At 43.7% G+C, this 20,397-nt stretch overlaps 1 protein-coding gene, 1 long non-coding RNA gene and 1 pseudogene across 7 annotated transcripts in view; 1 reads left to right on the forward strand and 2 right to left on the reverse strand.

Moving 5' to 3' along the window:
• Positions 1-9,196, reverse strand: part of LOC148325146 (uncharacterized) — a 33,560-nt pseudogene extending 24,364 nt beyond the window's left edge.
• The window catches only part of LOC148325142 (solute carrier family 53 member 1-like), a 280,462-nt gene that overhangs the window by 142,209 nt on the left and 117,856 nt on the right, over positions 1-20,397 (forward strand). The window lies entirely within an intron of this gene.
• The window catches only part of LOC148325147 (uncharacterized), a 53,585-nt gene continuing 48,153 nt past the window's right edge, over positions 14,966-20,397 (reverse strand). The window contains exon 3 of the long non-coding RNA XR_015846153.1: positions 14,966-15,109. This is a non-coding gene — a long non-coding RNA (uncharacterized LOC148325147). The remainder of the gene's footprint in view (positions 15,110-20,397) is intronic.

Genomic DNA, 20,397 nt, shown 5'->3' on the forward strand with positions numbered 1-20,397 from the left:
GCGCCTTAGACCACTCGGCCATCCTGGCAGTAGTAAAAGTAAACATGTTAATCCTATTTTATTTCCTATTTTTCAAATTTTGTGACTCATTTCACTTCAACCAGTTCTACCTCAATGTGGACAAGTACACATTAATGTTATTTATAATCTCTAATTTCTTCTCTGCTTTAATGAAAATCATAGCCCTTCTAGCCAAATTTTTTCCTGTGTCATTTCTATCTCTGCATTTCATTCCATTTTCTGGTCTACCTTAATACAAACGTCATCAACTGGAATATGAAATATAAAATATTTCTTCAATTCACCAAAAAGCAGAATCTAATTCCTATCCTCATTCATTTGTTCAAATGACACCTTCTTTAATCACTAAACTCTCTCTCTGACTTCCTTCTTCTCACTTGGGACCTCTTCACAGAGCTGTTTCTTCAAAACACTCATGATTTACGACCACACCTCCTCTTTGCCTCCTGTCAAACCTTTCCTCTAACTTTTCTCTTTTCCTAATTTCCAAATTCACTGTAGCCTTGCCAAAACCACTCAAAACTATCAATATGTCAAATCAAAAATTACAGAATCAGGAAACACCTATGCTCTTGCAAAGGTTTCTCATGCTCACTTTCAAAAGCTTCATTCAATTAAGTTTTCATAACACCTAGTTGTCCCTTTCTGAAGGAGACACAAGTATAGAATTAAGTAAAAACCATCATCAAAATGATATACCTTGTCTGTTGGATCATGTAAGTATAAATTGTGTCATCACTAATCTTTTTCTGTAAATTAATCATATCCCCACAACTTGGGCTCTCATTGTTCTGTAAAAATAAAACTAAGTTCAATTCATGCAACCAACTCAGTGTCCTTCTGGGTACTTCAACCACACAGGTTCTAATTCTGTTACTCTATACAGTTTTCCAATTGCAAATCTGACTATGGCACCTTTCTCACTTGCCCTATCATTTGGAATTGATTTATTATAAGCAATCCTACATGCACCAGTGTCACATAAAAAAAGGTAATTGGTGACCCATTTACCAATATGGTTATTTCAGCTCAATTATTTAATCAAAGACCAATATCTCTTGGAACTTTAGAAGGACCTCTACATCTAGAAACTCTCATGGCAATCTCTTGCTATATGGCCTTCTTTACCACAACCCCAACAGCCTGATGTATTTCGCCTGTTGGCTCCTCTTCTCTGTCGTCTGTTCTCTCTCTTGAGTCTGCATGTAAAGCATTCTTCAACTGCTGATGAAATGGCCCATTTACATTACCATTTTCCTGTAGCCCGCTGTGATTTTTGAACACAGCTGCCATTCTGACTTTGTATTGCTCAAAAAGTGTCATCATCCTTTCGTTTCGCTCTTCCCATTTTTCTTTTATCTTTTTTGGGGTCTTTCTTTGTCTTTGTACCTTGCAGAACAGCAACGTGATGTGTTTTTCTATACCCTATTCAGTATTATTTTCCATTGCGCTAACAATTCTCTTATTTATCTAATTTATATATTTATCTGAATTATTGTTGTATTGCACTGGAGAGGGGAGCTCTCTAATCTCGTTGCACACTTGAGTACAATGACAATAAAGGAATTTCTGATTCTGATTCTTTCCTTATCTTCACTCATCTTTCTGAACCAGCCTAGGCGTCTGGGTTCAATCTTTTCATAAAACGCACATCAGGCTATTTTTCTCTCTTTTCTTTGAGCCTATCCCATCGTAAAAGTTATTTTATTTTATTTTCAAATTGGAATATATGTCTTTTCCCCTTTATTGATTTCATCATGTAAATTTTTTAATTATTTTCCTCAATAAGATCTCACCACTCATAAGTAGCCTTTCGTTGGTTACTAATTATTGATTTTATTTTATCTCTACTTCAATCCTTTTAGCACAATTCTAACCCCTTTTATCACTCTTTCTGACATTTAGACACACAGACAGAGAGACAAACGTGTACACGGCCCCACAAAACAACACACACAGTTCTCAACACTGAACAGCTACAAACAATAAGAACATGTTAGTAATAACAACAACACAATCTATTCTTATCTTTGGCCAATAATAAATCCTTTAATTCAACTACTATCTCTCTATTGACCTTTATTTATGCCAATGGATCCCATATCCACTATTTATTCAATTGAATATCTCCTAAATTTATATATGCGCAAATTTCTCTATCTCTTTAGAGTTTTTCTTTGTCTTGTCTATGGTTATTAATTTTGGCGGTACTGTATAGTACTTTTGTGAGTGTTTAACTAACCTCCGAATTTATATAAAATGTATTTAATTTTCCATTTAACCTAAATCTTTAATTTATTTTATTAAGATCCTGTTTTTTGTTTTTTTTTTCTTCACATGCATCCAATCCTTACACTGCAGCATATTTCTGGGTTTCATTTTACTACCTAATATCCCCATTTAGACAATTTTGACCAGTTTGTCAAAACCTAGGGTGTTCTAAAAACTGGTTTCTCATCAGTAGGACAGCAACTCATATTTCCTGTTTATAACCCTTACTGTATTACACGGGATAAAATACCAAATGGTATTTGTAATCCCCAATCACACCATTCACTCACTTACATTTGCACTTGCATACAGTTTTTCGCAAACATTCACAAGCAAAATGTACATTGCACTTCCACTGATGTTGTGGTTTTTTTGTTTTTCCTTTCTTATCCCTTTCTTATCTTCAGCTTAGTTTGTTTTCCTGCCAATTCTTTTCTCACTGCTTCGAAACCTGATCCTTCAGGCTTGGCTTAAAGTCATATTTCTTCACTCACTTCTCCAGAAATTGGCAACAATCCGAGTCAGTACCCGTTCATAAACTTAACATCTGAATTTGCTTTCAACTCTTTGGCCACGTTTTTTACCTATTTTCCGTTGTTGTCTGAAGTCTGTTATCTTTACTCACGCACACACAATCTTTCACACTGTTGGAATTTAGCTTTATATCAATGTTAGAATTTTAATTTTAACCCAATGTAAACTCAAATTAGTAATCTGACTCCAATTTGCGACCTTACCCAACTCTCACTCATCCAACAATAAGCGCGCTCGTTCTGCAATAGAAAGGTATCAGGAAGCCGGCATTTTCACGCACAAGTGGGTTTATTCCCAATACGCAGATTTCTACATGGCACCTGGGTCTCGGGTCCCTCTCAAGACAACTCTACACCTCTCTTGCCACCAGCGAATGTACTCTCCGAGTTGCCCAGTAATGATTCATACTATACAATGGAACAGAGACAAAGGCATCCTGGCATGATTCTATTGGCTATGTGTATCCTGCAGTTAACTTTAGCTTGCTCTCATTGGTCTTTCTTCTCCCGCCGAATCCCGTGGCGACTCCTCCTGGTTGTGCTTTGTTCATCTCGGCTTTCCCCTCCTTCTGGTGATCCTGCAACATTCCATCCTTGCACAACCCCCGCAACCCCCATTCTGTTGCTTATGCTCCCACACACACAGTTTCACCCCCACACACACTCTCAGCATTTTACAGTATCACATTTTCATACACTGGATGCAGCAACATCTAATGAACTATGTTAAGCTCAAACTCTTATATTCCTTTAATAGTCAAATGTTTGAAATCCTTTAAGTGTAACCGAAGTTTAGACCATGCTAATGACAAGACCCTCAGGAGAGGACTGCAGGAAGATTGGATCACGGCTGCAACAAAAGAGGTGTGAACGAGACACCTCTGAAACAATGGACTTTATTGCCGGGACAACAAAAGTCATGCTGGTGGCTCCTAGCAGTCTACCCTTTGCTCTGTTTAAATCATGACTGGCATGATTACATTATCCTTTAATCCCTCTCATGACCTCAGACACCTGAGGTCATCACTCGACCACCTTATTTTATTGTTAAACACAAGCTAAAAATCACTAGCCATAAGCTAAAACTCATCAAACAATTAGTAAAAGAATAAGAATCAGGAGAAAATTTAATTCCAGTATAAAATTAGTAAACAATGTCATTCCAATAGAAAATTAGTAGAAAAGTTCATTCCAGTGGAAAATTAGTAGAAAATTTCCTTCCCTCCTCATGGCCTCAGGTCCCTGAGGCCATCTTCGCATACTCACATCCTGGACTCCCGGAGGGCCACGGCTGTCTCCGCCTCCTGGGGGTCCTTTTGAGGGATCATCATGTACTGGCCACCCGGAGGGAGTGGCCCCAATGTGCGTTCTATTGTCTTAACAGTTAATGATCTGATACATGGAATACAGCAACATCCGCATAACACCATAATAGCGGCAAACACAGCAATAGAAATCAGTACTGATGCAATCAAGCTTTTATATTTACCAAAGATGTTTAACCAGTCAGAATACCAACTGGTGTCCACATCTGAGTGCTCCTTCATTTTGTTACTTAGCGTGCGCAAACCCTCCAATGCCTTGGTAAAGTGACCCTCAGGAGACGTATTGTTGGGAATCAGAGTACAACACTGGTCCCCAAAAATACCACACACTCCTCCTCTTTCAGCCAACACCTATAATAATATCTAAGCTCATTCTATTTTGGAATGCCATATGAGATGTGGAAGCCAATTGCTCATGCACTGCTTGGAGTGCCGAGGTGGTGAAGTTTGCCAATCGTTGGACATTATACTGGACATAATCAATCCGGTCCACATTTTTGTTTACTGTAACGAACAGGAAAATGCTCTCCCATCCTGCCGCAATTTGATCCACCAATTTATACTCCTCAGGGACCCCTCTTGGGACTCCAATTGCATCTATATATGTGGGATCTCCTGCATTCAACCATTCTTGCATGTCCCTTCTCTTCCTGTTAAGGAAGGGGATTCTTCCCCATTGTCCAACACCTTCCCACTCCATTTTGGCCAGATCTAAGGCTGTCACACTAACTGGCATGATCAGCGTTACCAGGGCGCACTTACCTGAGGCATTGGTGGGAAGCCTATTGTACAGCACTTTCTCTCCACACCACAGCCAAACATCATCACGAGCGAGAGGGATTCCTACTGGCAAAGACACATTTTCATTACACCATGACTCCTGGATATTTCCAATCCCAGGACCCGTCCCATTTAACTTTTAGGCAGGTGAACTTTTGTTTTGCAACTTGGGTGTCAAAAATAGGCTCTTTCTTTTTTATTCCCACATCATTCCATGGGTGTGTCCAATTAAAAATTGTCACCCAAGTGTTCACCTGTGTCGGTTGTTTACATTTCAGATTTAGCAGTAGTTGTTGTGTCTGTGTCAGCGTCTTACCATCATCTCGCTCTGCTCCATACCATACCATTCCATTACATGCTCCTTTCGCTCCATCACTTCTGTCATCCCGCATCCTATGTTCAAACGCCAACATCGTCCACACACAGCACACGCCAGCAAGCAAAATAGTCAATAAGTTAAACATTTTCATCGTCATCGTCTTTGTTCAGACTCGAAAGTGTCTGACTTTGATCCAATTCATGCCATCTACACATTCCCTCTCTTGACCTGCCCGTCCGGGCGGTCAACCTCTAAGCTCAACCTTGGCGGGCACAAATACTGGGGCCGGGCGCAACTGTGCTTTTGTTCTGTAGTTCCCAATTGGATGGCGTGTGAGGTTCTAGCCGGAACTCTAAACTGTCCTTACCAGCGAGATTGAGTCCACCTCCGGGAAAGCACCCGGAGGGAGACGTACGGAGTGGTGTCCGACTCCAGTGATGCTGAGTTCACTGAGTTCAAATATGTAACTGTGTTTCGAGATTAGAAATTAAGCCTCGAGCTAACGCTCCAATTTTGACAGTTTTTTTTTTGTTTTTTTTGACAAATTTTTAAAGCAACCCAAATGAAATAGTAACCATTTATGCTTAAAATAAAAAATCCCAAAACTATAATAACGCAGATACCGAATTAAACCTTTTTTTTTTTTTTTTACGGGAAGAAAAGGTGCTCTACAAGACATAGACAGCTCCAAGACCGCTGCAGTCTTCACCTCCTATTGACTCCCGAATGCTTCAATCCACCTCTAGGCTGTGCCCACACTGATTCTGTCAACTGGGGGAGGGGGTAGAGACAGTAAAAACAATCGCGGAGCTGTGGAGCCGAGCCCCAAATCAGTCGGGCCCTGGGTCCACAACACCTCTAGCAGAGACACACACAGAACTACCACTTCCGAGCGACCCTTCTCTGGAAATTTTGACATTTAGTAATGTTCCCAAAACCAAAGAATTTGTAGTCGGTGCTGAAATATGATCTCACGATTGTGACGCGGAGTATTCAACAACTATGGGGTCTAGATCTTTAGTATGATGACGGGCATCAATATTCAATGTGATTTGTGGCTCGGCGAAAGTAAACAATTCATACCATTTCCGCTGCTCAGGGACAAGGCACGCGTGCGAGGCAACGCCAGTAGACATAACAAATATAAAATTCTAACGCAAGATGCACTCATGACTAAATTTGGATGAGTGCATTTTTGATAAACCAAATCATGTTTGTGATCACATGTACAATGTGATATGTCAATTGGTGAATTGAATGGGTGGCGGTTGCTACACCACTCAGACCAGAGCAGGAACAGGGCATACCCACCGCGGGAGGATGGAGAACCAGGTTTCAGAGCTGCCCTCAAATGTTTCAGTTCAGTTCAGCCACTGGGAAGGAAGAGAGCACGACATATGCTTTCTCTGACGGATGTGCTCAGTCAAGTTCAGTCCCATCCGGGAATGCCACTCGAATTCCAGTGTTCGTTCAGTCAATGGCAGTGACTCAGGCAATCTTGAGAGTCCACATGGCTCACTGGGAGTTGCGGAAGGAGCTCATAGCTCGCCCCAATATCCAGCACCATCGAAAACTTGTCCATCCACCGTCCCCGGAATGCTAGGACCTGCTAGTCCTCGAACGCTGAAGCTCCGCGGCCCCCTGTCATTGAATGGGGTACCAGCAGGTTTGTGTCAAGTGCGTTGGGAGTGGGTAACGGTGGCGCCCCCTGCACTGGTGGAGCTCTTTGTGACAGATATGGCACCGTACCAGAGGATGGCACATTCCAGAAAGTGGCTCGGCATGGACAGCTCATCACCCAGTGGCCCCACACCCCGCAGCAAGAGCACACCCCACTCACAATCCCTGTCCATAACCACCCGTACCTCTGTTACCGCGGTCCCGACCTCGTTGACCGGCCTGCTTTGGACGCCAGTCTGCTGTGGCGCTGCGTCACCCGAACCTTGCCCAGAAGCAGCAGAACTGGAAGGAGCAGGTCCAATGGGAGCCGCGTGCGTCGGTGGCTGCCTTAGCTGCTTCCTCTTTTTTAATATTTTTATCTCTCTTGGCCTCCTAAACCTGCAAGTACAACAATTTTTTAGTCACGCTCCTTAATCCAATCCCATATTTTCCTTTTCTGATGTCGTGCAAAATTATGTACAAAATGTGTTCTACTTAGGCCGATTAGCATTTTTCATTGATGGACTATTTCGCCTGATGTTTGCCCCTGGAAGGGGCACGCCCTTGTGGACGGCCAACTGGAACAGCTGTGTAATGTCGACATTATTGGATGGGTCACTGCCGGAAGTCACACTCTATTCACGTCTCGCCCTGGCCACATAGACCAGGCCTGTCTCCCCCTTCCCCACCTGAAAGACACAGCAACATCGACCCCAACGGGCCAGAAATATCTGATGCACGGCACGGCCAATCTCACCTGAGGTGTCCCCATTTAGCTGGTGACCATCATGCTGGTCAGCAGGTCTGGCCTCGGCCTCAAGTGAGGACAGTTCCTCTTAAATAAATTTTGTCCCGCTTGTAACTCTGTATAAACCTCTCTTAGTCTGGTGTCTCCTTTGTAGGAGATTTCAACCAACGTGACCTTTTTACAACGTGTCGAATAAACCAATGTTGACCTTTCTGCTATCTTTACAGCTGTGAGAGCTGTCACTAACACTTCCTTCCCCCTTGGGTAATTACAAATGTCTTATCTTCAAACTTAATCTGTACCGTGGACCCTAAATTAGAATATCTTATTTCTCCCTCCTTGTTGAGGAGAACCTCCGGGATGGGCGTGGTGAGGCGCTATTTGAAGCGTTCTCCGGCCTTCTGGTCACACAGGTCACATGTCACTTCAAACCTGTGGAGAGAGCTGGAGGAGTGGCAATTGCCAGTGAGAAGAGACAAATTATCTTCCCTCCAAAACTTTCAGTTTTGCATAAATTTTGTGTAATAACGTCAATCAACCATTCACTTGATGTTTGAATTTAATTACTCCAATCTTTCTCCAATAACAATTTGAAAATCAATACTTGGGAGTCCAATAGGGATTCAGGTTGATCAAGCCTGTCCGCCCATTGCATCCCTAGTACTGTAAGGGCTTGCTGGTGTCCTCAATCAATTTTCAGTTTCTTTCCTGAGGCCCATCCCTTAAACATTCACTCAAACCGCATATGCATACAAACACTTTTTCTTTCACACTTTCATTCCCCAAAAAGATACTTTCCAATTCCGCACAGAGACCCCTCCCTTGGCGCGTCCGCCTTGATTCCACTGAGATTTGTGCTGGCAGTTCCTTAATTTTGCCTCAATTTAGCCAGCATATGCCAAAATTTACAACTGTGGGTCTCTTGCTTTTCGCATTCACTCCCCGTGATGTCGTTTCTCCTCTCCTGGACGTAGCTGACGAAACTGCACCTGTGACATCAAACAGCTCATAGATGCGGATGTTAGCAGTCTGGTATTTATGGAATGCTTGTCATGTCCTTTAAAATTGTCATGTCAGCGTTCGCGTCGTACAGTCAAAAAAAACATCTGTCTTCCACCTTTGTCACATTTAATACACATCAGTTAATAAATCATCTTCAAAAATATTTAGTCCCACTTTATATTTGGCAAACCAATCTCCAATTGCTAAATATTCCCCGTTCCAAAGATTTTCTTTCAACATGTCCATAGAATACTTCACTTAAAACTTATCCCAAAACCATAATCCCTTTGCTTAAAAATTAAAATTTTAATGAGATTGTCGCTGTTCTGCCGTTCCTCAGGTGTCCCCTGCATGTTTCAGTGTTCAACTTGCGTTCTAATTCCCTGCTAATTTGTATTTATTGTTAGGTTGAATACATATATTTTATCCCGTACCTTACTATACTAGCACTGCAGAAGAATTGCTCCACAATGCGATCCATGCTCGACCACATGGAGAAGACCCCCCGGAGAGCGGACGCCTGAAGACTGGATTCCATTGCTGTAACATCAAGGGAGGTGTGCCTGAGACACACCTCTGACACAAAAGGACTGAGTGCCACAGCAACAAAAGGCATATCTGCCTCTTCAATCAGCAAATGACTGCCATTGATGTCTGTCTCTCCTCCTGTGTCTGAAATGTTCACATGCCTACTCGCCCCCACCTTGGGCAATTACCAAATGTCTTATCATCAAACTTCCTTCAAGCATCCAGTCTCCTGGCTCCACTAGTCTAGCTCCCTGCTGGGAGACCAAAAGGTCCCCATTGGTGTGGTGGTCCGGCTTGCTGGTTCTGCTGCTCCACCCCTGGTGGTAGGTTGCCATGACAATCTCGTGCCCAGTGGTCAGAGGACCCGCAGTTGAAGCAAGACCCTGGAGCGAACCCATTCCGCCCCCGACCAGGGGGGGCGCCACGACCACGCCCTCTGTATCCACCACGAAACCCTTGGCCTCGGCGCCATCCAGCCCCCACTGGAGTTTGATACATCTGTTTTTGTTTCACCTTCTCTTGTTTTGCCTCACCATGCAACTTTGCCAACTGTAGTTTACCCAAACTAGTCGCCAGAGCGTCAGATTCCTTTTGATCTTTATCTGCTTTGTCCATGTCGATGCGGCACTGATAGATCAAATGCCTCTTACATCTCGGTTCCGGACAAACCAAAATGTCCGGATCAATTCTCAAACTCACCTGCACCTCATTCACTCTCTCTTCCTCTTTTATCGCCCCCAGCGCAGTGGCAACAATAGCCAATTGGTGAATGCCTCGTCTATCTTTCTCCAATTCCTTCACTTCCTTTTTAAGTTCATGACGCTGTCGCCATCCGGCTTGGCTCTGATCTCCCTTCATATCTCGAATATCTGCCAACATTCTGCTTTCCTTTTTCTGTAACTGCTGCGCTAACTTCAACATGTTCCATGTTCCGGGCTCTCCGCGAAACAATTCATCCTTTTTTAATTTCAAAAACAACTTCTGACTCCGTTCTTTTTCTTTCTTAATTTTCTTACTTTCCGTTCCACTAATCAATTGTGCTTCCATCTTAGCGTAATGACTATAAATTTCCGACCAGACTTCAGACCGTTCGTCTGGAGTGTCACACCCGAGACCACTATCATACTTCCTCTCCTTCGCCATCCTGAAATCCACTCGTGCGTGTCCCTACCACTTTTATGCAGAACAAATTTAGCCTTCACATTCACACCGCTTCCACACTGATATTTTAATCGTATCGTAACCACGAATAGTTCCAAACTATTCTAGTAGGTAAATCCCAGATTTTACTCTACTATCGTCCACACTGTTACACTTATTTATTTATATATTTATTTATTTATTTAACCATATATTTTAACGCCGTTCCGCTCCTCCTTCCTCTTATAATCTATTTATTTATATATTTATTTATTTATTTAACCATATATATTTTAACACCATTCCGCTCCGCCTTCCTCTTATAATTTAGCGTTGCCAATATGCAGAATTTGAAAAGGATCTGCTTACCTTATGTCACTGTGGGCCCAAGAGGAAGGACGGTCAGAAGTGCGGCTCCTTTATCCTTTATTCTTTGTCAGGTCGTCACCTGGTGTGGACGTGGGTCCCAGACCCGAGTCCCAGACTCTTGTGGTTTTTCCTGAAGTCCCAGACTTCTCGAAGTCCCAGACTTCTTTTTTTTTCTTGGAGTCCCAGACTCTCTTGAAGTCCCAGACTTCTCTTCTTTTACCTCTCTTGCATCACGTCGGCGTCACCATAAATTGTTGGAATTTAGCTTTATATCAATGTTAGAATTTAATTTTAAACCAATGTAAACTCGAATTAGTAATCTGACTCCAATTTGCGACCTTAACCAACTCTCACTCATCCAACAATATGCGCGCTCGTTCTGCAATAGAAAGGTATCAGGAAGCCGGCATTTTCATGCACAAGTGGGTTTATTCCCAATACACAGATTTCTACATGGCACCTGGGTCTCGGGTCCCTCTCAATACAACTCTACACCTCTCTTGCCACCAGCAAATGTACTCTCCGAGTTGCCCAGTAATGATTCATACTATACAATACGCAAATGGAACAGAGACAAAGGCATCCTGGCATGATTCTATTGGCTATGTGTATCCTGCAGTTAACTTTAGCTTGCTCTCATTGGTCTTTCTTCTCCCGCCGAATCCCGTGGCGACTCCTCCTGGTTGTGCTTTGTTCATCTCGGCTTTCCCCTCCTTCTGGTGATCCTGCAACATTCCATCCTTGCACAACCCCCGCAACCCCCATTCTGTTGCTTATGCTCCCACACACACAGTTTCACCCCCACACACACTCTCAGCATTTTACAGTATCACATTTTCATACACTGGATGCAGCAACATCTAATGAACTATGTTAAGCTCAAACTCTTATATTCCTTTAATAGTCAAATGTATGAAATCCTTAAAGTGTAACCGAAGTTTAGACCATGCTAATGACAAGACCCTCAGGAGAGGACTGCAGGAAGATTGGATCACGGCTGCAACAAAAGAGGTGTGAACGAGACACCTCTGAAACAATGGACTTTCATGCCGGGACAACAAAAGTCATGCTGGTGGCTCCTAGCAGTCTACCCTTTGCTCTGTTTAAATCATGACTGGCATGATTACATTATCCTTTAACACTCATCCACTTCTCTCTCTCTCTCACACAGCTGCGCAGCTCACCATTCACACACACACACATACACTTCTCAAGCAGTTTGTTTACCAAAGAAATTCAATATAAAAAAAATAAATAAAAACCACCGAAAATAATGCCTTATTATTCCCTAAATTTAATGTGAAATTGTGAGTAGACCTTCTCGAGGTTTTTTACGTACCGAGGAACGTTTAATTTGCACGGAAACCTTGTTTCCCTTCTCTAGGAAGTCTTATCTTCTCTAAAATTTGCTCAGTTTCTCAACGAGTTATGGCCAATTCGCTACTTCGACTCCGAGGAATACTACTCAATTTGTTCACCGTGCTATCCGTGTCTCTAAAATTTGCTCAGTTTCTCAACGAGTTATGGCCCAATCCGCTACCAATGAGTTATGGCCTAATTCGCTACCGATTCTTTTTATATAATAATAATAATAATAATAATAATAATATTCCCTTTATTAGTCCCACAATGGGGAAATTTGAGATTCGAACCCAGGCCTCCTGGGGAGACTGGGTCCTGAACGCGGCGCCTTAGACCACTCGGCCATCCTGGCAGTATAACTCCTTGGACTAGCACGAAGTTTATTTTAACCGTACTGACTAAACGGTTGAGGCCCGGCCACTGCGCGCGCTCTCTCACTCACCTCTTTCACTCACCTTCCAATTGTTTTAAGATTTTAAAATTTTAAAATGGTGGTACAAAATAATTTGAACCACAATACCTGGTTTCTCCTGGGTCAGCCTGGTGCGATAGGGAATCGTCCTCCGGGCGGGCGGTCGGAACGGGAGTCCGGAGCCCGTTTTCTCAACGGGGAAACGCTGGTACCAGATTTGATGGCGTCCGGTCGTCCCGCGGTGAGCGTCCGTCCGGATGTGAATCCCGGGTTTCGGCACCAAATAAATGTCAGGTTTAAATGCCCTGACGCCTTTTGGGAGAGCTTTCTGAAATAACTTACTAAATCTAACGGCCGAAATAAAACGCTAGCTGAAAGGCCAGGAGGAACCAGACACCGTTGTTCATTTTCACCGCCGGTGGGGGAAAAGAGTGGGACAGAGAGGCCGCGAGCAGCAGCTCGCCTGCTCGCAGTCGCTCCATGCAACTCCTCTCCCTCCTCCTCTCACCGGCTCTGCTTTTGGCCTAATTCGCTACCAATTATTTTTATATAACTCCTTGGACTAGCACGATGCAGTTTTATTACCGTTCTGACTAAACGGTCGAGGCCTGGCCTCTGCGCGCTTGTCTCACTCACCTCTTTCACTCCCCTTCCAATTGTTTTAATATTTTAAAATTTTTAAAATAGTGGTACAAAATAATTTGAAGCACAATACCTGGTTGCTCCTGGGTCAGCCTGGTGCGATAGGGAATCGTTCTCCGGGCGGGCGGTCGGAAAGGGAGTCCGCAGGCCCGTTTCCTCAACGGGGAAACGCTGGTACCAGATTTGATGGCGTCCGGTCGTCCCGTGGCGAGCGTCCGTCCGGATGTGATTCCTGGGTTTCGGCACCAAATAAATGTCAGGTTTAAATGCCCATTTTGGGAGAGCTTACTGAAATAACTTACTAAATCTAACGGCCGAAATAAAACGCTAGCTGAAAGGCCAGGAGAAACCAGACACTGTTGTTCATTTTCACCGCCGGTGGGGGAAAAGAGTGGGACAGAGAGGCCGCGAGCAGCAGCTCGCCCGCTCGCAGCCGCTCCGTGCGACTCCTCCCTCTCCTCCTTTCACCGGCTCTGCTTTTATTAGCTTGACTCAAGAATCACAAGGAGACAAGAAATTAAAATACAATGGTCTGTTTAGCCTAAACTAATCACCAGAAGACAGTAAAACATCAATAACTAATCACCAGGAGACAGTAAAACATCAATAACTAATCACCAGGGACTCCAGCAGGCAGAAAATCACAACTCACAGTGTAAAGGTCTGTTTAACTAATCACCAGGGACTCCAGCAGGCAGAAAATCACAACTCACGGTGTAAAGGTTACTTTAACTAAACACATCTTAAGGATACGGTGTGTGTGTGTGTGGGGGGGTGTGGGTGTGTGCATGTGTGTGTGTGTACGTACATCCCCACCTGCCCCACCACACAAATTACATGTTTTTGGGGGTTTTTTTGCGTGTAAGTATACAATAAAGCAATTGCCTTGGTGCAAGGGAACACTGGTTGTCTCACACAACAACCGTTTTGCTGCGCTTGCAGACCTGGCAGTTTTGCTGTGGCGTGATTTTTTGTTCAGAGAGTGGTACAGACCACTGGGTTTTGCCTCGAAATAATTGTCTGCAAAGCAGTCTGTACTATCCGCATCCGCAATGTGCTGCAGCACCTCGTTGGTAATAAACAGCTGCAGGAAATCCACTGTTCAGTGGTCCAGCGGTCGCAGTGAATGTGATGTCTTTTTCCTGGCAGCCTCATCTATCCCCTATCACTTCGAGATGCACGCCCTGTAAATTGCAGAAACATGAACAATTGCAAATATCAGCAATTTTATTGCTGCAGAATGAATACTTTTATTTACATTCTTTAACCAACAATACAAGGGGTTTCTTTGGCTGCTTGTATGCACATTCTGTAATTTATAGAAATATGTACAATTAATTTTTGCTTCCTAAAGACTTACATTTCCATCTCTCTCTCTCTCTCTCTCTCTCTCTCTCTCTCTCTCTCTCTCTCTCTGTCTCTGTCTCTGTCTCTGTGTGTCACGGGTTGGGGAACCGTAATGGTGAGAGAAAAAGAACCCAAGAGCAACCTGGATATGAGATGGGACTTATTTGTGGGGAAGCAAGTAGAGGCAGCGGGTCCGGAGTTCAGCAGGGCAGCCGAGGGAGTGGTAGATGCGGCGGGAAGCAAGCGCAGGCAGCAGGTCCGGAGTGCGCTGGTTAGGCGGCGCGGTGGGAAGCAAGTTAAGACAGCGGGCCCGGAGTGCACAGGTCAGGCGATGGACGGGGAGACGCGGTCTGGTCTTCTCTGGCAGGCGGTGGTGTCACGGGCTTGGGCGGGCAGGAAGAAGGCTTGAGGAAGCACACAAGAGAACGGAATTATTACGAGCACCAAGGACAGCGCCGGCAATGCTAATCTGCTTCTTGCAACTGCGGCCAAAGTACCACGGGTATAACGGGATAATCCGGCGCCTGACTCCTGGCTGCGCTGAGCTTTTATGCTGTTGCTGATTGTGCTGATGAGCTGCAGGTGCGCAGGGGCCGGAGCCAGGAATTGCAGGGGCGTGCCTGGGCGTAGAACAAGGATGCTGCCCAAGCCCTGAAAGACAAGTCATAGACTCCACCAAACATTAAAAGCACAGGACATCACACTCTCTCTCTCTCTCTCTCTCTCTCTCTCTCTCTCTCTCTCTCTCTCTCTCTCTCTCTCACTCACTCACTCACTCACTCACTCACTCACTCACTCACTCACTCACTCACTCACTCACTCACTCACACTCTCACTTCTCTCTCTCACTCTCTCTCACTCTCTCACCCTCTCTCACTCTCTCTCTCTCTCTCTCTGTCTCTCTCTCTCTCTCTCTCTCTCCCACCTTTCCTCTTTGTCTCTCCCGCCGCTCTACAAATGCATACACACATGCAGATTACACTTTTCTGACTGAACGAAATGTATTTTTGTATGCATACAACCAAGAATGACGATACACAAGTCCACCTATTGAGCGAATGTGTCGTGCTGCGCATGTATGAGACATATTTTGTCCACATGTACAGAATACATGATTCTGACACATTCATTCTGTCATTATTTTCGGCCGGCCGAGTCCTTCTCAGTCAGAGGAGAGAGCCAATTGGCGCTGAGAACAAATTTATCGTTATGGGTGTCCTGATCCAATAATTTGTATAGGAACAGATTACGATATCAGACAAAAAAAGCAGTATCGGGTTTGATAAGATTACATCCAAAATGTCCTCTCTTAGCACTCATAGACAAGCAGGCTATCCGCTCCTGTTCTTGTATCCTGCAGGTTCGAGAGCGAGCGTGCATTGCCCACGTCAACAAAACAACCACTCCTGTAAAGGACCTAGTGACGGCGGTCTGGTGTCACCATATTTACTAAAAAGATATTTTGTGGTTAAAAAAACACAATAATGAAAGAAAAAAAAGATCGTGAAACAAATACATCTACTGGCATTATGTATTCAGGATACAAAAAAACTAACTTTATTCCATAACTGTTGCAGAAAAAAAACTGATTACAGATACAGGTAATAAAAATGTTGACTCTTTTTTCAGAATTAAATGAAATGGGTCAAAATAATGGGCTGTTATACCGAGGTAGTTATGGTTACTTAGAGAAGTCCAGTAATCAACGGTCAGCGCGACTGCTTCAGCCTTCTCCGCTTCCTGCAAGTCTCGAATGCGGGTTGCAATGGTGTATCTCAAGGACAATTCGTAAGCGCAGTCGTTGGACGCAATACGAAGTATTTCAGCCAGACCTTCGTCCTCCACGATGGAAACACGCAGTGGCCACCCACTAGGCTATGGTTTCGGAGAGTCTCTTTTTAGTTGATCCATCCATCGCTTTTTGTCGCAAATTATCCATGGATGCCTGGCTTTGACCAGGGCTCGAGAATTGGCATCAGCGGTGTGCTTGGCCATCAAATGGTATTTTAAACTGGACGTGCTGCGAAGGTAATTCAGCGCACGATGGTAATACACACAAATGACTTTGTTCTTATCAATGACACCGTTAGGTAACTTCTTAAAAAACTTGCCGGTCAGAATTGAATTTGCGTAATTTTTACCACTCGCCATGATGCTCTATAAACCGGCGAAAACTCCGCACAACAAGCCCCTGCAGGCGTGTTGTAAATTTCGCGAGCTTGATGTTTTTTTCCGGTCTCGCAAGATCTGGTAAGGTGTTGGAGTTTTTCCAGCGTCCGCGCTTCGTCATAGGACTATATTGTTTATTAGGCCAAGATGACTCTTAATAGCTCTTTATATAGATATATATATATATATATATTCATATATATATATATATATATATTTTTTTTTTTTTATATATATTCATATATATATATATTTTTATATATATATCTATATATATATATATATATATAATTTTTTTTTAATATATATATATTTATATATATATATATATATCTATATATATATATATATATAATTTTTTTTAATATATATATATTTATATATATATATATATATATCTATATATATAGATATATATATATATATATATATATATACAGTAATACCCCGGTTATCGCGGTTAATGGGGACCGAGACCACCCGTTTTGTTATAACAAAAAAAGAAAAAAAATTATTATTAAAACTTATTTTTTTATTCCCCAGCCATTATTTTCGTATTTATTCAATTACTTCTTTTTGTATTTATTTAATTACTTCGACTTTTACCTGCTGGTACGCCGTCCGGTGTACCCTGTGAATGTTATGATCCTCCAGCAGAGCAGGACTCTCCAAACGCAGACACGGGAAAAAAGGTGGTGATACAAAGATATTTATTATAATCACAATATAGTCAGTGTAATCAGCGCGTCTCGCAGCAGCTGACGGCATGGCGCGAGACGATCGCTGGAGGAACGCCCACACAGCTGAAAAAACAAAAACACACGCGGCATGACAGGCACGGATCATGACAGTGAAATGAAAGGTGGCATTCTTCATTTATTTATTTATTCATTCATAACTGACAGCATCCCGCTACGCTCGTGCCCGGGCGGAAGAGGTGCTCCTATTCGGCTTAACTGTGACACACGCCCGCCCTCCTCCCCCGGAGCTTCCATTCGGTTAAACTTAGGGGCCGCTTGGAACCGCCCGTGCCCGGGGAAGGTGCTCCTCTTCGGCTTACTGTGACGCGAGCATGCCCTCCTCCTCCGGAGCTTCCATTCGGTTAAACTTAGGGGCCGCTTGGAACCGCCTGTGCCCGGAGAAGGTGCTCCTCTATGGCTTAACTGCCACGCACGCCGGCCGGAGCTCTGGTACGGTCCGAACCGCGCGAAACGTCGCCACCAATCGTGTCCGGGGGAACGTGCTCTTCTTCGTCCACTCTCTTCTTCGTCCACTATCCTCTTCGGCGCACGCCGGCCGTCTAACCGCTCCAGCGCACCCTCGTGCCGCTCGGCGAAACTACAATGCCCCCGAATATTTTTTAGACCCGCGAAGCACTGAACCCGCGAAAGGTGAACCGCGAAGTAGCGGGGTATTACTGTATATATATGGCGGCACGGTGGCCGACTGATAAGCACGATGGCCTCACAGTGAGAGACAGCATCGGGTGTGGGTTCAATCCCGGCTCCGGCCATCCTGTGTGGAGTTTGCATGTTCTCCCCGTGCTTGCGTGGGTTTCCTCCGGGTACTCCGGTTTCCTCCTACATTCCAAAACCATGCATGGCAGGTCGATTGAACACTCTAAATTGCCCCTTGGTATGATTGTGAGCACGGACGGTTGTTCGTCTCTGTGTGCCCTGCGATTGGCCTACTGCCCGAAGATAGCTGGGCTCCAGCACCCCCCGCGACCCTAGTGAGGAGAAGCGGTACAGAAGATGGATCTATATATATATATATATATATATATATATGTATATATATATATATATATATATATATACATACATACATACATATATATATATATATATATATATATATATATATATATATATATATATATATATATATATATACATACATACATACATATATATATATATATATATATATATATATATATATATAAATATATATATATATATATATATATAAATATATATATATATACCGTATTTTCGCAGTCATAAGGCGCACTTTAAAGTCACAAAAATTCTCCTTAACAAACAAAGCGCCCTGTCAGTCGATGCGTCCATTAAATGGACAAAGTACCACTCACGTCCATCAGCACTTGTCATCAACGAGCTGTTGGAAGTGCATGTTAGCACACCCTGCTGGGCAAAGAGTGAGTTGTTCATGCTTACAATCGACCGTGACAAATACACTATCTGACTATAATGTTTGGGTGATGGTGTTGGAAAAAGCTGGACAAAGGGCAGCTGTCCACAATGTTTTAGTCTGTCTTATCATTTATGTTATTGCAAGCAAGAAAAACGTCCCAGGTTTAGACAACAGACAAAAAGTCCAAAGCATAACAGCACATCCCTTTAAACAGCCATGCAAATCTCTCTAAACAGCTATGGGATTGTGGGTCTCTGCTCCCAGAATGCATTGCTTGAATTAGCTAAGGCTGAGTGGCTTTTGTGTTATTTTCATTTTTTTTGGGTATATTGATGGCATGAGAGATACATGTTTGTGTTAATCTTATTTCTATGTTTCATTGTTTGCTTGTTTGATGAGTTTTTTATTTTTTTTTGAAACCGTGACTCTAAGGAGTGTGGTAAGCAGCCAAGTCCCTCCCCTGACGTTGCTTTGTAGGCTATTGCCAATGCACCTAATATTGGCCTGAGCCATTGTCAATGTCAGCTATTGTCAATAGAGACTTGGCGTCTGCTGCAACAATGGGGTGATTGCTCATGTAATTAGGGCATAGTAGGCTGCTATCGGCTGTGTCAGTGTGGGCAGCTCTGCCAAGTTCATGCTATGCTAACAGCAGCTGTGCTATCGTCTTGTCAGGTGGTGCGTCCAGTATATGTTACAAAGACAGAAATAGCGCCCTCAACAGGTGTTGCGCCCTTTGACACGGCGCGTCTTTTGGGTGCGAAAATACGGTATATATATATATATATATATATATATATATATATATATATATATATATATATATATATATATATATATATATATATATATATATATATATAAAAAAATACATTTATGGGCGGCGCGCGTAGACGCAGCGGCTAACGGCTAACGGCTCTCCCTCCCAGTGCTCTTTATTGCTTTTTATTTGTGTTTGCTCAGTCTTATTGGCACCAACTGGGGCACAGTATTGATATACCCGCCAGGACATTGTGGACATTGGATATCGATACTAAATGACCATCACAGAGGAATTTTGCTATGATCGCAAAATTCCTGACGAACTGGCGAGGCCGCCCGGTTCACCGTGGGTTGTCATCGGGACCGGTCGGCGGCGCAGACGACGGAGAGAGAGGAAGCAGAAGCGGGGCTGCAGGTCCGGTGTCTTGCTACGGCTAAGACGGCAGCCCCACAAGCAACCACTGCCGAGTCTCGACTTTACTAACGCCAGATCAATGGTCCATCAAATGGACGATCTGGGATTACAAATCCTGGGAAACCGCTATGTGCGAGACAGCTGTGTGATCGTCATCACGGAATACTGGCTGCACGCCAATGTCCCCGACGCTAGCATCCAGCTAGCTGGGCGCTCGCTACATCGCGTGGATCGGACGAGGGACACCGGAAAGAGCAGGGGCGGGGGTCTCTGTGTTTACGTGCATGAGAACTGGTGCAGCGACAGCATGATCGTTGAGAAGCACTCTTCCCCCGACATCGAGTACATGTCCGTTAAATGCCGGCCTAACGGTAGTGCTCGTCACAGCTGTTTACATCCCTCCTGATACTAACACTAGCACGGCGCTCTCGCG

Source organism: Idiotropiscis lumnitzeri, chromosome 12 (genome assembly GCF_059441095.1).
Source record: "Idiotropiscis lumnitzeri isolate Australia: NSW breed Sydney's pygmy pipehorse chromosome 12, RoL_Ilum_1.0, whole genome shotgun sequence".
Classification (NCBI taxonomy): Eukaryota; Metazoa; Chordata; class Actinopteri; order Syngnathiformes; family Syngnathidae; genus Idiotropiscis; species Idiotropiscis lumnitzeri.